This window comes from Schistocerca serialis, chromosome 2 (genome assembly GCF_023864345.2).
Source record: "Schistocerca serialis cubense isolate TAMUIC-IGC-003099 chromosome 2, iqSchSeri2.2, whole genome shotgun sequence".
NCBI lineage: Eukaryota > Metazoa > Arthropoda > Insecta > Orthoptera > Acrididae > Schistocerca > Schistocerca serialis.
Window position 1 is genome coordinate 458,751,746 of NC_064639.1, and position 15,611 is coordinate 458,767,356.

Genomic DNA, 15,611 nt, shown 5'->3' on the forward strand with positions numbered 1-15,611 from the left:
AATTCCTTGGTGGTGTGTCCTTTTTCTTGGTCTTAGAATGTGTTTCCATTTCAAATACATTTAGATTTAACCAGGACAGTATTCCAAAGTGAACAGTGTCGGCATTCGCTATTAATTGTGATGCACTATAGACAATTTCTCATTCAACGTTTAGTATGGCAAACGCGAAACTTGGTTGCCTCACATTAAGCGGGTGGATAAAAATATGGAAACACCAAACACAGCACTTTACCATGCCTAATACGGCATAGGAAAACCGTTGGTATACGGAACAGTTTCCAGTCGTCTCGGAATGCATGAATACAGCTCCTGTATGGTTTTCAGTGTAATCTTATACTATTTATTCTGCAAAATAGTGGCAAGACCAGGTAACTATGATGGAGGTGGACGGCTATCACGCAAGATTCTCTACAAATTAGACCACAAAGGTTCAATAATATTGAGTCTGGTAACTGTGGTGGCCAGGGGAAATGCGACAGTTCATCCTCGTGTTCACAAAACCAGTACTGGGCGATGCGAACTGAGCGAACAGTGTCTTGGAATACAGCATCACCATTGGAGAACAAACATTGTACCATGGGTTGGACATGATCAGCCGAAATGGTCACATAATCCGAGACAGTGATGCAACCCTGCAGAGCAACCATGGGGCTAATAGAATACCATGCTATGGCTGCCCAAATCATCACTGAAATCCGCCATGTTTTACTCTTAGGACTTAAATTTGGCCAGAAATTGGAAACATCGTGAAATAAGACCCATTGATTTATAGTCCAGGTTTTATGGCTTCGGTACCGCGTTTTTCTGCTACGGGCATTTGCATCACTGATGAGTGGTTTCGGAATTCCAATTCACAGCTTATGGGGGTTCCTACGTGCTGTTATAGGGCTGACAGGGTTTTCGAGTTCGACATGCAATTATCCAGTGATTTTTGCAGCTTTCATCCTCTTATTTTTCGTCACAACCTTATTCAGGTCATTCAACACACACTTTCCTCCGTGTTGTCACTTGGCTATGATGTTTTTCCATTTTCTCTGCATACAGTATAAATCTACGATACGGTGCCTGTTGAAACATTTTGGCTAGCTTGATTGCGTTGTTTTCTGATTCTGCTGTATTGTTCCTTTTAACGATAAATTAAATATTCTGAGATACCTTAGCAGATGTTCCCCTAGCCCGTCTCTTCTTCTGGTAAATACCTAGTGCAGTGGCGCAATGGTAAGGCAGCGATCTAGCATTTGGCAGTAACGGGGTTTGATTCTCGGTTCCGACACCCAAGTACAGATTTTTGTGGTTTTCCTGTACCGATCAACAAGAGGTGCCGGTATGGTCGCTCTCAGAAACACATATTCGATTTACTTCGTCATTTTTGTTTATCAGAGCATGTTGTCGATTGAACTTCAGACCTTTATCTTCCTGCCTTTTATAAACTGTGAATAAAAAATTTTCTTAAAGTCTTGTTCTATTCTTGTTTATATCTCTTTGGGAAAAGTTTCCCCATTCATTTAGCTTCTACATAAAGTTTCAAATACTTACAAATACTGTTCCCTTTTCTCCATCGTCGGCATCTGACGTCTGTGTGCTGTTGTGCTCCAGACGAGCAGTTTGCAATTATAGTTCTCAATCAGAACTCAAAATTTAATACCGACCTCGTCCTTTTCTTGAATAAAGCTTTCTTTATCTGCACCAACTTTCTCATCTGTACTCAATACGCGACGAAAGTCGTGGGATAGCAATATGCGTGTATACAGATGGCGGTAGTATCACTTACACAAGGTATGAAAGGGCAGTGCATTGGCGGAGCTGTCATTTGTACTCAGGTGATTAATGCGAAAAGATTTGTAACGCGATTACGGCCGCACGTCGTGAATTTGAATGTGGACTGGCAGTTCCACTTCGGAAATCGTTAAGGATTCAACATTCCAATATCCACAGTGTCAAAAGTGTACTGAGAATTCCAAATGTCAGGTATTATCTCTCACCAAGGTCAACGCAGTGACCTACGGCCTTCACTTAACGACCGAGAGCAGCAGCATTTGCGTACAGTTGTCAGTGCTAACAGACGAGCAACACTGCGTGGAATAACTGCAGAAATCAATGTGAGACGTGCGACTAACGCAGCGGTTAGGACGGTGCGACGCATTTTGGCGTTAATGGGCTGTGGCAGCAGACGATCGACGCGTCTGCAGCTCCTTTCCTGGGATTCTAACCACATCGTTTGGACCTTGGCCTGGTGAGATTAGTCCCGATTTCAGTTGATAAGAGCTGATGGTAGGGTTCGAAAGTGCCTCAGACTCCACGAAGCCATGGACTCAAGTTGTCATCAAGGCACTGTGCAAGCTGGTGGTGCCTCGATAATGGTGTGGGCTGTTTACGTGGAATGGACTGGGTCCTCTGGTGAAACTGAGCCTATCATTGACTGGAAATGATTATACTTGGCTCCTAGGATGCCATTTTCAGGTGGACAACGATGAAGTTTTTATGGATGACAATGTCCCGTGTGACGGGTCCACAAATGTTCGTAATTGGTTTGAGGAATATTCTGGACAGTTCGAGCGACTGATTTGGCCACCCAGATAGCTCGAAATGAACCCTATCGAACATTTATGGCACGTAATGGAGAGGTCAGTTTGTGCACAAAATGTGCACCGGTAACACTTTCGCAGTTGTGGGCGGCTGTAGAGGCAATATTTCAGCAGAGGACTTGCAGCTACCTGTTGAGTCCATGACACGTCGAGTTCCTGCAGTATGCCAGGCAAAAGAAGGTCCGACACAATGTTAGGAGATATCCCATGACTTCTGTCAGCTCAGTGCATATCCCGATAGCTGAGTGGATAGTTTCGCTGCCCTCTATAATAAAAAAAACGGAGTTAATGTATCAACGACGAACTGAAACGGGTGTCTTGCGACGTCCGCCCCGAGCAAATACAACGAACGAAAACGAACAAAATGAGATTTAAAAAAAAAAGTGGTCAGCGTGACGAATTGGCGTCCTACGGGCCCGGGTTCGATTCCCGGCTGGGTCGGGGATTTTCTCCGTTCAGGGACTGGGTGTTGTGCTGTCTTCATCATCATTTCATTCCCATCCGGCGCGCAGGTCGCCCAGTGTGGCGTCCAAAGTAATAAGACCAGCTCCAAGGTGGCCGGACCTGCCCCGCAAGGGGCCTCCGGGCCATTGACGCCAAACGCTCATTTCCATATGCTAAGCAGGCAGTCCATTGAACAATTGTTCGAAGATTTTGTTACTTCCAGCCCGATCAGCTATATGTGGGTGAACTCGAACTCCTTCGACAACATTTCGGAAGTTGTTCAGTGATATTTTCTGACTATTTTTTCATGAGAGATTTGTGGTCTCCTGTGGTTCGTTACATAGTAACTGAATTTCATTTGATTTATTTCCCCTAATTATATTTGTGTCCGTATTACGCTGCAAGTATCCGCACAACTGTGAGAATGTCGTCGGTATGCGTTGTATGTCTTGTATGGACACAAACTTCTTTCGTTCAATCACAGTGCTTGCAGTTGACAACAGTAACGCGCACTTTTCTCTTCGCCCTCAAACTTGCGCACATTACTGCTGGGGTCTGTCTCGAGTATGCTTTTTCGACAGTGTCAGTTGTACGTTCGTTGTCTGTGATACACAGAAGTACGAACAGGTTCAGTCTGAAGAGCTGCTCGATATACCCCTCGCGTATGGGTTCATTAAATGTAATGAAAGAGCCCAAAAATGTATGGTCAGCTGTTACCGTAAAGACGGCAATTTCATCACAATCCTTTTGCATCCTTAGATAGTACTGTACGTTTTGAAATAGCATATTAGAGCCTTTTTCATTATTGCGAAAGTATTTTCATGAAAACAAAGATAACCGGCGTAACAAACCGAATACATTACAGTTGCATTATTACTGTGTGACGAGCCACCGGAGATCACAAGTCCTTCATATCAAAATATTGACAAACTGTCCCTGAACAACAGCTGAAATTTTATCAGTGGAGCTCGGCTTTACCCAGTGCAAAGGAAAAAGCTTCGACCTACTTGTAAAACTGTCATATTGTACTTTCACATTGTAAGAGCATAGCCGCATGTCCCGATGGCAGCTTGGTGCTTACTTTGCTTGGCATGAGCATTTAACACCTCACCCTGCACTGGGCAGACCCGCATTACCTTGAAGAGATGACAACCGCATGTCAAGCTTTAGTCGTTAACGTGTGACTCACGCCGCGCGGAGTCAATGTGTGTTTCTCTATCAGGCAGGTTTTCGCAGTCGCCTAACTTTTAGGGCGTGTAAAAATGTTGTTCCTGACTTTGAGTAAACAGTTGCTTGGTTTCATACTTAAATGTAATCAAGCAGTCATCTGTACACGTTACTGGATTAAAAGTCAAAAAAATGTTCAAATGTGTGTGAAATCTTATGCGACTTAACTGCTAAGGTCATCAGTCCCTAAGCTTACACACTACTTAACTTAAATTATCCTAAGGACAAACACACACACCCATGCCCGAGGGAGGATTCGAATCTCCGCCGGCACCAGCCGCGCAGTCCATGACTGCTGCGCCGTAGACCGCTCGGCTAATCCCGCGCGGCGATTAAAAGTCCCACTCCAGGATTTGTTGTCAATGTGTGAAGGCTGCTTTTAGAAACTACTGTAGGGATTTTGATGCGGTTTTCACTAATAAACTGATTAAAAGTACGCGGAGGCTCCTACGTAATGCGGAATTGACCACTACTCTTCACGACAGGTGGACCCGCCAGTGTAGAAGAAGAGGTAGAGTATTGCGTTGTCCGTAGAGAACCAGTAACAGCAGAAGAGTCTAACAGGAGAACTCATTTACTTCGAACGAGGATGTTACCTGAGTAAAAAATAGTCAAAGACATTTCAACCACGGACGCCCGCTGAGAAAGGGGAATGGGGGAGAGGTGGGATGGCAATGACGGCAGAAGCCCCTTGCAAGAATTCAGTTAGGTTACGAATATGAAAAAGGATCTGTAAACGCAAGGCTCAGATTTTTATGGCCTAAAATACAAGAAAATTATCACTAGAATGACCTGAAAATACCGATAAAACGACGCAAAAATGATGTATGGTGCGTCAAATAAAAGTGAGCCGGAGAACAGATCCAGGTAGAATATCCGTCCGCAAGATCGACGTGATGTGCCGGTCTCTTGCGACAGGCGTCGGATTGATTTGATAGCACTCTGAAGCATTTTCTGGTGAACTGCAGCCACTTTTTCTGGTGTGCGGCCGCGTACCGGACTGTTTTTGACTTGTTCAACGCAGAACCTGTCTGAAGCCATTTTCGGACTAAGCGTTGGATGGCACTCTTTGGTGGCACTTTGAAACCATTCAGTGTCTCAGCAGACAATTGAGCACATCGTTTTCACGACTTTATTGTCACGTAACTTTCCGGAATGAACACCCGCCACTTCACTAACACTGGAACAGCCCGCACTACTCTCAGAAGCCGTGTAGGTCATACGGCGGCCGTACGCGTGGTGTACGCGTCACGGGGTGTGGTTACATGCATAAATTCACGTCCAATAGTATACACCCGTCCGGATAAGTTTTGTTTGCCCCACTCTGTATAAAACATATGTAAACTGAGGTACATACTGACGTGACAAAAGTCATGGGATACCTTTTAATATCGTGTCGGACTTCCTTTTGGACGGGATAATGCAGCAACGCGACGTGACATGGACTCAACAAGTCGTTGGAAGTTCTCTGTAGAAATGCTGAGCCATGCTGCCTCTATAGCCGTCCATGATTGCGAAAGTGTTGTCGGTGCTGGATTTCGTGCACAAACTGAATCTTCGATGAGACTCGTGTCGGGTGATCTGTGTGGCCAAATCATTCGCTCGAACTGCCCAGAATATTTTTCAAACCAATCGCAAACAATTCTGGCCCGGTGATAAGGCGCATTGACATCCACAAAAATTCTAGCGTTGTTTGCAAAGGTGACATCCATGAATAGCTGCAAATGTTCTTAAAGTAGCCCAATATCCAGAGGACCCAGTCCATTCCATGCAACCACAGCCCACACCGTTATGGAGCCATCACCAGCTTGCACAGTGCCTTGTTGACATCTTGGCTCCATGGCTTAGTGGTGTGTGCGCCAAAATCGAACCCTACCATCAGCTCTTACCAAGTGAAATCAGGACTCATCTGACCTGGCCACAGTTTTCCAGGCGTCTACGGTGGTGACGAGACCAGCAGAGCCGCTGCAGGCGATGTCGTGCTGTTAGCAAAGGCACTCGCGTCAGTCGTCTGCTACCATAGCCCATTAACGCCAAATTTCACCGCACTCTCATAAGGGATATGTTCGTCGTACGTCCCACATAAATGTCTCTTACTGTTTGACGCTATGTTGCTTGTCTGTTAGCACTGACAATTCCATGTAAACGCTGCTGCTCTGAGTCGTTACGTGAAGGTCGTCGTCCACTGTGTTGTCCGTGATGAGAGATAAAGCCTGGTATTCTTGACACGTGGAATGTCCTTGCGTCTATTTCCATGTATCATTCCTCGTTGAAGTCTTTTAATTCCCGTCGAGTGCCCATAGTCACGTCGGAAACCTTTCCACACGAATCCCCTGAATACAAATGACAGCTCCGTCCATGCACTGCTCTTTTATAAGCTGTGCATACGATATTGTCGCATCCGTATATGTACATATCGCTATCCCGTGACTTTTGTCACCTCAGTGTAAAATTAACTAGAGTAATGAAAAGCTTCATGGCAGGTTGGAACTGAAATTACAAAAAGAAATTTAGTTTAAAATCGTTACGTTTTCCTTTAGGAAATTAAAGTTCTTTGAAGATGCACAAAAACTGTATAACCATCGTGTAGCTATTGTAAGGTGGTTGTAATTTCGCAACTTAAAAGCACCCATCCACATACTTTGCGGTGATCTACAAACACAATTAGATATGATTTGATAGATCTTACATCGTATATATGTATATTTAAAGGAGACTGACATTGTCACGTACGCCTTGTCAACACTTGTTAACGCTTACTGCATGAAAGGTGACGGAGTCTCTTTATTATAAAAACAGCGCAATAAATGATTGCCTATACTAGTAGAGGTTGGAACGCCAGTGGAGATGAAACGGCAGGCAGAACTCAAGCTCTAGGTGGAAGGCCAACACAGGTGTTGGTCCTGTTTGAACACAGGAAGTAGCTAGAAGGACGTTGTGGCACCTGAGCTCTGGAGCACAATAGGGGTGACGGCCGGCCGCTATTGTAGTAGGGGCCGGAAGGATAACCAGATAATACTTCCGAACTCTGTAAATCTTGGATGCAGGTGAGAGGAACGAAGAAGCGGCACCTCGGAAAACACGCAGAATAGGTTATTTCCAAGGGTTTTTACTCAGAAGTGTACCATTTTACGAGTATAGGTTATTTCTCGCAAACTTTCCGCTCTGGAAGACAAAAGACTAAAATATGATTGGTCGGCGTTCGGAAGAATCTGTAGAGAGGGAGAACATTCCGTGGTTTCGGGAATATGATTCGTTTTCGGAATTACGATGGGGGGAGCTGAGCCTGCTGGGAAGCCAGCGGTGGAGAGACGAGGTCTTCCGTTGTGAGCGCCCGTGTGTGATGGTCGCTCGGTGTCAGCTTTGGTGATACAGACGGACTTACTGTCTTTGCTTTCAGGAGAGTTTATAGTTGGAACAGTTAGGCACTGTCCTGTTGCGCACCTACACGATTCTGGATTTCACCTCCGGTTTGGAAGTCGTTGTTGAGTACGCAGCGTTCAGTAATTTAGAGCAGTCCCTCTGCCTATACTTACGTTGAGACGTGCCTGAACTCCGTCCTTGTGGCTGAGAGTTCGCGTTTCTCGTCTGTAGAACACAGAGAGGAGAAGACAGTATTAGAGTACACTAGTCAGAGGACCGCCTTTTGCCGTCCTAGTGTTTGAAGGAGTTTATTTGTGGCTGGAGTTCTTCGATCGTCGCAGACGAGTACGAGAACCACCACTTCGACGCAACGGACGCAGCACATAAGGTGATACCGCAAATTGCTTCGGCTTATTAGGGCTATAAAAGCTAAACAGCTGTGATCACGTTAGTTTATTTCTGCTGAGGTTCCACACCACCGTAGATCATCTTTGAAAGTAGTGTCTTCTAGTGTTTGGTACGTAGACGATGTCAGTTATTGTCGCACCTTAAAAGCACCCATCCACATACTTTGCGGTTATTGATATTAGATTCAAATGGCTCTGAGCACTATGGGACTTAACTTCTGAGGTCATCAGTTCCCTAGAACTTAGAACTACTTAAACCTACCTAACCTAAGGACATCACACACATCCATGTCCGAGGCAGGATTCGAACCTGCGACCGTAGCGGTCGCGCGGTTCCAGACTGAAGCGCCTAGAACCGCTCGGCCACTCCGACCGGCTTGATATTAGACCGCGCAGTCATAATAAGGGGCAGAGTTGGGCAATTGATTTGTAATTTTACTTAAGAAATGTAAACGTTGTAATATAAAGTTTTTTTTTTAATTTACAGTAATATATAAGCAGGAACAACGTTTATCGTTTTGTAGTATTAGTTGCCTTAATCATTTATTTATGTTTAGGCTGTAATTTATATGTTAAAGTCCAGTAAGAGATCCTAAGATCTGCTTCGGGGGGTAGTCAGACAGGGCTAAATCTTCATTTTAGCGTTTATTATTTCCGTTGCGCACATTTATTTTTACACCCACCTGGAGTAGCATCTTTGACTGTTGCAGTGTATGACACTCAGCACGGAGAGGTACTCGAAAGGGAAGCGACGTCTATTATCAAGCAACATGTGCCCGTACTTGGAAAATTTTTCAACATTTACTGGGACAACTGAAGTGTGTACTTTCATACTATCCTTTAAGTACGAAAAGGAATCTAAAAAATCAACAGACCAATATAGACATTTCACAAACGGACATTAAGGCGCACGAAGTCCACTAGCAAGTACATATGATGTGTTGCTGTTATACCTTTAAGAAAAAGCTAAATGCAGGAGGATATAAGCACATTTTACAGCATTGTGTGCTGCGTACATCAGAGGAACAGTTCGGAAGTTATGACGATGATGATGTTTGGTTTGTGGGGCGCTCAACTGCGCGCTCATCAGCGCCCGTACAAAGTCCCAATTTTTACACAGTCCAATTTGTACACAATCCAATGTAGCCGCTGTCACGAAGATGATGATGAGGACAACACAAACACCCCGTCCCCGAGCAGAGGAAACCCCCAACCCGGCCGGGAATCGAACCCGGGACCCCGTGATCCGGAGGCAGCAACGCTAGCCACTAGCCAAGAGCTGCGGACTTAATGTGTGTCCAGATACTTTTGATGAGATAGTGTAGTTCAACCCTTCCAAATAGCTACAAGGAGACGATGGAATTTCACATCCCTCTCTGTCGGAGCTATCGCCAATAACAGTGGCATGTGCCCACGGTCCGTGAGATTCCTGGACGGTGCAACACGCACTACCGAACAGGTGCGCACAACATTCGTTTGGCCGCTTGGTATTCAAACACTAATGATTGTTGCTACCGGTAATATGTAGGGTGAATTATCTAAAACTTGCAACAACAGGTATTGTGGAAATGGAAAGTGCTATTGAAGTGCGGTTTTCACAGAATGGATTGTGTTCAGGGGCTCATATTGCTAACCAATAAACTGATTGTAATAATACTTAGAAAGTGTATTATTTGTGCAAACATACATTGTTTAAATGGAACAATGCCTGTTGACATTAACAGACTAAAAGCAGGATAAATTAGAATGTCAGTGTTGTTTGTTGCAGGACCCTAATGCGAGTCGTTTACGATATATTGTATTTTGAAAAGTTTCCATGCCGACACTTCTTTGTGCCATTCAACCATCGTAGTTGCTAGGTACGGTGATGTTATTTAAAATTTTAGTAAGCATTCTATAATTGAAGCAAAGCCACGATCGGTATAAAATGCTAAAAATAAAAAAAAATGGTCTCATTCGTATTTACAGATTTTTATTCGTTAGCAACATGTTTCGGCCCTTTCCTTTTAGACTATCTTCAGGCCGCCGTTATGGCTGCTGCTGGCGGTAGAAGGTGCGAGATCCGTAGAATTAAGCGTGAGCAATGACATCCTTATTTCTTCCGATCTCGCTCCGTCTGCCGCCACCGCAGCCATAATGGCGAGGACAAGCCTGAAAATGGTTTGAGGAAAGGGCCGAAACCTGTTGCTGCCGAATAAAAATTTGAAAACGCGATATAGACTGTTTTGACTTGATTTCTAACAATTATGTTATGTTTCCTTACAGCGTGCTTATGTGTTTCTTGAGTGCCTTGTGACTTGCTAGTCAGTCAGAGTGTGACAGTCCAAGCAGGAGGTCGTGAGTGCAGAAAAATCCGACATGCTCATGGTGTACAGAGAGTGTAATAAGAATGCAGTTCGTTGTTGGGTGTATGCGGCAAGAAACGATTAAGTTGCACCCTATATTAAGAGAGCTGCATAGAAACAATAATGATAATAATGTTAACTTCTGTACATGGGCGATGAGACAGGGTACTCGAGATTTCTTATGTATCTTGTTTAGCGATGAAGCCACATTTACCAGCCATCGCAAGGTTAAATGCCCAAAACATGCACCATTGGTCTGTCGACGATCCCTGTTGGCTTCGTCAGGTGGAGCGTCAGAGTCCATGGAGTTTAAACGAGTGGTGTGGGATAGTGAACCATCAGCTCATGGACCCATTTTCCATAGACGGAACACTGGACTGCGCAGAAGTATCGCGGCCTCTTAACAGACCATTTTCCACAGGTGCTAGAGGACGTTCCTCTGCAGACCAAGAGGAACCTGTGGTACCAATATGATGGCTGTCCAGCACATAGTGCACCAAGTACCACAGCATGGTTCATGAATTGTTTCTAAATCGTTGGACTGGACGAACGGGGCTTGTACCTGGCTCGTTCCCCGGATTTGACGCCTGTAAACTGTTTTCTGTAGGGAAAGCGGCAAGACGATTTCTACAAGGACATACCTCTACACCCGATGATATGCAGTGATGTATTACTGCAACCTGCTCGGACATCTCCGCTGGAATGCTAGTACATGTGCAATAGTCGTTCCATATCAGATTGGAAGCGTGTATTGCCACTGCCGGTTGTCATTTTGATCACAACCCGTTATGGTCATTTGTCTCGTTACTGGTCAGACTCCACACATCTAAAATTTAGTGTCTGCTGCTATAGGTATTGTACAAGTGTTGGTGTGGAAACTTTTCAAAATACAATGTCCTGAAAATGACCCGTACTAGAATATTACAACAAACACCACTGACTATTTTAAGTTTGTTAATGTCAGTAGGCATTGTTCCATTTAAAGAAGTGTATGTTTGCACAAAATATACTTTCTCAGTATTATTACAGTCTGCTGATCGGCTAACATTACAAGCCCCTGACTACCAATCCATTCCGTGAAAACCGCTCTATAAGCACGAGATGAGCCATTGCAAATGTGAAATGCTGGTACATTCATAGCCTGTGCAACCACCAGAATGTTGAACGTAACCATCAAATGTACATGCAGTGTGTTGTATGGGTACCGGATCTCAATCTGTGGGATGGAGTTCCATACCTTTAGCACATCGTCGATCAATTCAGGGACGGTTAGTGTTTTTTGTGATGATGCTGGAGTTGTCCGATGCTGCCCCATACGTACCCAATTGTAGACAGATCTGGTGACCGAGCAGGCCAAAGCGACGTGTCGACATTCGGTAGGGCATGTTAGGTTACAACAGCGGTTTGTGGACGAACCTTATCCTGAATGAGATTTTCACTCTGCAGCGGAGTGTGCGCTGATATGAAACTTCCTGGTACACAGTTTTGATCTGCCAGGAAGTTTCATATCAGCGCACACTCCGCTGCAGAGTGAAAATCTCATTCTGGAAACATCCCCCAGGCTGTGGCTAAGCCATGTCTCCGAAATATCCTTTCTTTCAGGAGTGCTAGTTCTGCAAGGTTCGCAGGAGAGCTTCTGTAAAGTTTGGAAGGTAGGAGACAAGGTACTGGCAGAAGTAAAGCTGTGATGATGAGGTGTGAGTCGTGCTTGGGTAGCTTAGATGGTAGAGCACTTTCCCGCGAAAGGAAAAGTTCCCGAGTTCGAGTCTCAGTCCGGCACACAGTTTTAATCTGCCAGAAAGTTTCGAAATTTATCCTGTTGGAAAACACCCCATGGAATGCTGTTTATGAATGGTAGCACAACAGGTCGAATCACCAGATCGACGTACAATTTTGCAGTCACTTTCCTTGAAGAATTAGCCTTGTATGAATGTATAGCAGAAACAGCATAAAACTAAAATTAGAAAGATTAGAGCTCACACTGAGGAGACGAGATACTGGCAGAAGTGAAGCTTTGAGGACGGGGCGTGAGTCATGCTTGGGTAGCTCAGATGGTAAAGCACTTGCCCGCAAAAGGCAAAAGTCCCGAGGTCGCGCCTCGGTCCGGCACACAGTTTTAATCTGCCTGGAAGTTTCTCACACTGAGACTTATCAATAATCGTTCTTCCCACGTGTGATTCGTAATGAATGGGGATTGAACACGGAGAGTGACAGTGTTACACAATGTGCCCTCTATTACACACCACTAAGTGGCCTGCGGGGTACACATGTAGACGCGAATAAGATACACAGGATCGAGTGTCATCATACTGTCAACATGCGCTATGGAAGTAGGTGCTATGTGTTTATGACATAATTTGTACTATGTCAGTCGCTTTTTACTAATATTTAATTAGCACAACGTGTTCCGGCAGCATGCTGCCGTCATCACTTACATTACAATTATTTGTACATTACAATAACCTGAATTATGATGTTCATTTTCTGGGTGCGGGAATGAGGTTATGCATCGAGATATAATTCATACATAAAGATACATTTATTTTAGTGTGCACCATAAGTGGGTCGTATGTTTTAAATCATTTCATTAGCGTATTTACTTACATTTTTGCTGGAAATTTAGTTGTCTCACAAACAGAGAACAGTATTAAAAACGTCACAGCTTAACACTTTCATATTCAGATGTTTACATCATTCTAGAGATTTTACAGTTGCTGAGATAGTAAAAATGAAACCTTTACTGTATGGATGACTTTGTACAGTAGCACGTATTGAAGAATATGATTACTTGGTTAAGATTTTTTAAATAAAATAAGAATTCAATAATGGATAAATTTTTGAAGAAATTTATATTGCTACTTACCAGTTTATCATTTAGAAACCTGTCACTATATACTGTCAACAAATGAAAATTTCTAATTCTTAATGCATATCTGTTTAGTGTTCCTTGTCTGTTTCACGTAATATATGAATATCGTCCATGATATCATTGAATGGATGGCCAGTGTTTTGTGTGTTCATTGTATCTTTTTGGAGGTCTACCAGTTTGACCTACATAGAGGGCTTTGCATGTACTACACAGTAGTTTTGTAAACGCCTGACTGTGTGTTTGTCTGTGTGTTTAAGTTGTCTCAGCATGCGTTGCAGTTTGTTATGTGATGTGAAAGCAGCTTTAAAACTGTGCGATCTGAAAATGTTTGCTAGTCTGTGGGAGAGTAGGCACGTGAAAGGTAATTGTTTCTTCTCTTTCGTGTGAGGTTGTCAATAAGTGAGTGACCCAAGCTATTTGCTGCAGCATTTGTTTGGTCAAGCTGAATACATAGAGCTGCACGTGGTTATCCGAATGTATGATACTGGCTCTGTTAACTAATGATCTGTGTGGAGCATGTTTTTATGTCATGGGGTGGCATTATGAGCTGTGTGTGATTGTATCTTTTTGTTACTGGTTTGTCAGTGAACTTTAAAAGTATGTTCAGGTCTAGGAAGTTACTGCTGTCGCTATTTTCGTATTCAACAGCGAATTTTATACTTTTGTTCTGTTTATTGAATTATTTGTGTCATCATGTACCAAGAGTGATGTATCAGCAGCGTAACGTTTACAATAAGTAATTTTATTCATGGAGGTTGATTTTATTACAAGGGCTTTTTGCTTGAGGTGGTTGACATTTATATTGGCCATTGTACCTGCTGTACTTGAACCTACTGCAAGACTTTTACATTGCAAGTAAATTTAATCTTTGAGTGTGAAATAGTTGTGGTTTAGAACTAGTTAAAGAATATGCATGAATTCAACAGTTTCAGTCAGTGGTAGTTTTTTGTGTTTTGAAATGTTTGATTTGATGACTTCGAGTGATTCTGGATGGGTATGTCTGTGTATAGTTTTGTTATGTCACATGGTAGTGATTGGGCTGACTGGAGGATGATGTTTCTAATTTCCTCTGTTAGCTGAAAAATGTTTTTATCGCGTAGTTTTCAGTGTATGTATATGTCTTGGCTAGTATGTTGATAAGTTCGTTTATAATTTTGTAACCTGGAGTTCACAATTGATCATAACAGGGAAAATTCTTCGTGTAGTTTTGGTTGCCATCTTAGCCTTGGTGCCCAAAGATTCATAATTCTTCTCAAGGTCAGATAACAACAGATGTGTGTTTTTCAGCTGTGATGTGACTTTTGTCTGTATGCTTTCGTGGGGTCTTTCTATATTTCAGTAAAGACATTTATGATAAAAAAATCCAGTTGTTTTCTTATATATTCTTCTTCGTTAATTATACACAATGTGTTGTATTTGTTCGTCATAGTAGGTATGGCTTCATGGTCATTAGGTTTTAGTTTATATCTTTGAGTGTTTTCCTGTCCTCTTGCTAGGTATTATAACTTGCATCATGTTTGTGCTGTTTGAGGCTTTCCCGGGGCTGCATCTGCTTGATAGGTTCCAGGGAATTACGCCGGATAATATTGTAACTTTACAATATTATCCGGCGTAATTCCCGAAAGCCTTGCATCATGTTTGTTTAGTTCGTTGCTTAAGGCTTTCATGGTCTTCTGGGCTATAAGAGACTTTCTGGTATTGCTTAACTTTGCTATATCTGAAGCATTTTTTGTTGCAACACTAATCTCTTTTATTATTTTGTATACTTTTGGCGTTGATTTCAGGTTGTAAATTATATTTCTGCCTTTTACTTAGTAAGTTGTTTTCTCTGCTTCTGAATATGATGTCTGTCTATTTGATAAATCATAAAATTTATGTGTGTGTGTGTCGTTATTACATTTGTTTTAACTGTTTACTTGCTTATTTTTTTATTTGTTGATTTTAAGGCACTGATTACGAGTGATCTTTATTTATTCATTAATTACAGGATTAGTGATTTTGTCTAGAATAGGTAGGAGACGAGGTACTGGCAGAAATAATGCTATGAGGACGGGGCGTGAGTTGTACTTGGGTAGCTCAGATGGTAGAGCACTCGGCCGCGAATGGCAAAGGTCGCGAGTTCGAGTCTCGGTCCGGCACGCAGTTTAATTCTGTCAGGAAGTTTCATGTCTAGGGTTTTTATCAAAGCATAGTTGTCGAAGAAATTAGCTAATTCTGTGTGTATGTTCGTAAGTTTGCTATCAAACAGATCATTCTCTTTGTGAACAAGTTTGGCTTCAGTTTCCAGCCGGCACTTTTCAGCTTTTTGTTTCGGGATGATTTAGATGTGTTGTTTCTCATATTGATCTTGCTGTATCTGGGAGTGATGCCC

General features: G+C 43.0%; 1 protein-coding gene across 1 annotated transcript in view; it reads left to right on the plus strand.

Annotated features, from left to right (window-relative positions):
• Positions 1-15,611, plus strand: part of LOC126456088 (sodium/hydrogen exchanger 9B2-like) — a 123,883-nt gene that overhangs the window by 81,051 nt on the left and 27,221 nt on the right. The gene's annotated exons all lie outside the window — the stretch shown is intronic.